General features: G+C 46.0%; 1 protein-coding gene across 1 annotated transcript in view; it reads right to left on the reverse strand.

Annotated features, from left to right (window-relative positions):
- LOC123993769 (netrin receptor UNC5A-like) overlaps positions 1-2,500 on the reverse strand; it is a 559,088-nt gene that overhangs the window by 289,367 nt on the left and 267,221 nt on the right. The gene's annotated exons all lie outside the window — the stretch shown is intronic.

Below are 2,500 nucleotides of genomic sequence, written 5' to 3' on the forward strand. Positions count from 1 at the left end.
GTCATCCCCCTCTTCTCTAGACCCAAACTGTTACAGACCTATATCTATCCTACCCTGCCTTTCTAATGTCTTCGAAAGCCAAGTGAACAAACAGATGACCAAGCATCTCGAATCCCACCGTACCTTCTCCGCTATGCAATCCAGTTTCCGAGCCGGTCACGGGTGCACCTCAGCCTCGCTCTAGGTCCTAAACGATATCTTAACCGCCATCGATAAAAAACAGTACTGTGCAGCCGTATTCATCGACCTGGCCAAGGCTTTCAACTCTGTCAATCACCACATTAATTCACTAGGCTACTTTGGGGCGGCAGCGTAGCCTAGTGGTTAGAGCATTGGACTAGTAACCGGAAGGTTGCGAGTTCAAACCCTCAAGCTGACAAGGTACAAATCTGTCGTTCTGCCCCTGAACAGGCAGTTAACCCACTGTTCCCAGGCCGTCATTGAAAATAAGAATGTGTTCTTAACTGACTTGCCTATTTAAATAAAGGTAAAATAAAATAAATATTGGCAGACTCAACAGCCTTGGTTTTTCTAATGATTGCCTCGCCAGGTTCACCTCTGGCAGTCTCTATGGGGGTGCCACAGGGTTCAATTCTCGGGCAAACTCCTTTTCTCTGTATACATCAATGATGTGGCTCTTGCTGCTGGTGATTCTCTGATCCACCTCTACGCAGACGACACCATTCTGTATACTTCTGACCCTCTTTTGGACACTGTGCTATCTAACCTCCAAACGAGCTTCAAAGCCACACAACGCTCCTTCCACACATTCCACAACCTTCCACAACACTCCTTCCGTGGCCTCCAACTGCTCTTATATGCAAAACGTAATAACCGATCGCTGCAATCCAACACAATATGTCCAGAAACTGTCAATAGTTAGAATCCCCTGAAACTGCTTATTTTTACAATGTCTTTTTTAGAAAGTCCCTCTGTCTTTTTGTTGAGAGACCTTGCAGTTAAAGTGGTTTTAGAGTGGAGAAGAAGAAGCAATATTCTCCAGAATTGAGTGAGGAGAGTGTCTTTGTTACTGTGAACAACACTGGTACACGGCAAACACACATCGATTCCATTGAGTAGGCAGCATTGTGCGCATCATTGTGTCCTGGTTTCTTGTTCAGACACTCCCACTCACACTGAAATAACTCAACACTGAAGTTACTGAGGGTTTAAACCCATGGGCCTGCATGGGTCAGAGGGACCACAGCCAATCTTTCTTTTCTCCGGGTTAACCCAGACTCTCTCCTGCCCTTAATCTCTTAACTATAAGATCACATCTGACTGCGGGTCATAAATCCAGTCAGTCACACACACTATGTTATATACAGTAAACTATATATACAAAAGTATATGGATACCCCCTCAAATTAGTGGATTCGGCAATTTCAGCCACACCCGTTGCTGACAGATGTATAAAATCGAGCACACAGCCATGCAATCTCCATAGACAAACATTGGCAGTAGAATGGCCTTACGGAAAAGCTCAGTGACTTTCAACGTGGCACCGTCGTTGGAAGCCACTGTTCATCAAATTTCAACCCAGCTAGAGTTGACCCCAGGGTCAACTGTAGGTGGTGTTATTGTGAAGTGGAAAGGTGGGACCAACTCCATATTATTGCCTTCCCAGAAGAGTGGAGGCTGTTATTATAGCAGAGGGGGGACCAACTCCATATTAATGCCTTCCCAAAAGAGTGGAGGCTGTTATTATAGCAGAGGGGGGGTCCAACTCCATATTAATGCCTTCCCAGAAGAGTGGAGGCTGTTATTATAGCAGTGGGGGGTCCAACTCCATATTAATGCCTTCCCAGAAGAGTGGAGGCTGTTATAGCAGCAAAAGGTGGGACCAACTCCATATTAATGCCCATGATTTTGGAATGAGCTGTTTGACAAGCAGGCGTTCACATACTTTTGGTCATGTAGTGTAGCTCTGCTGTCTGTCTACTGGTTGAACTGACATTTTTTTCATTTATTTAACTAGGCAAGTCAGTTAAGAACAAATTCTTATTTTCAATGACAATGACAGTTGCCTGTTCAGGGGCAGAACGACAGATTTGTACCTTGTCAGCTCGGGGATTGGAACTTGCAACCTTCCAGTTACTAGTCCAACGCTCTAACCACTAGGATACCCTGTCGCCCCATCATGCTAGGCAGAGGAGAGGAGGAGGAGAGAGGAGAGGACAGGAGAGGAAGAGAGATGGAGAGAGGAGGAGAGGTAGAGAGGTGAGGAGGAGAGGTGAGGAGAGGAGATGAGGAGAGGCAAGGTGGAGAAAGGAGAGGAAAGGAGAGGAAATGAGGGGAGGAGAGGAGGATAGAGGAGAGGACAGGAGAGGGGTAAAAGAGGGGAGAGGAGAGAAGGAGAGAGGGGGAAAGGAATATGACAGGGGAATGAGTATGAACTTTACACACCTAACACAGGCATCCATTTCCATAACCCCCTTGTTGAGCAGAAATCGGTTTCTCAAAATGTATTTATCTTCAAAGGACAGTACAAGAGAACGTG

This window comes from Oncorhynchus gorbuscha, linkage group LG13 (assembly GCF_021184085.1).
Source record: "Oncorhynchus gorbuscha isolate QuinsamMale2020 ecotype Even-year linkage group LG13, OgorEven_v1.0, whole genome shotgun sequence".
NCBI classification, from domain to species: Eukaryota; Metazoa; Chordata; class Actinopteri; order Salmoniformes; family Salmonidae; genus Oncorhynchus; species Oncorhynchus gorbuscha.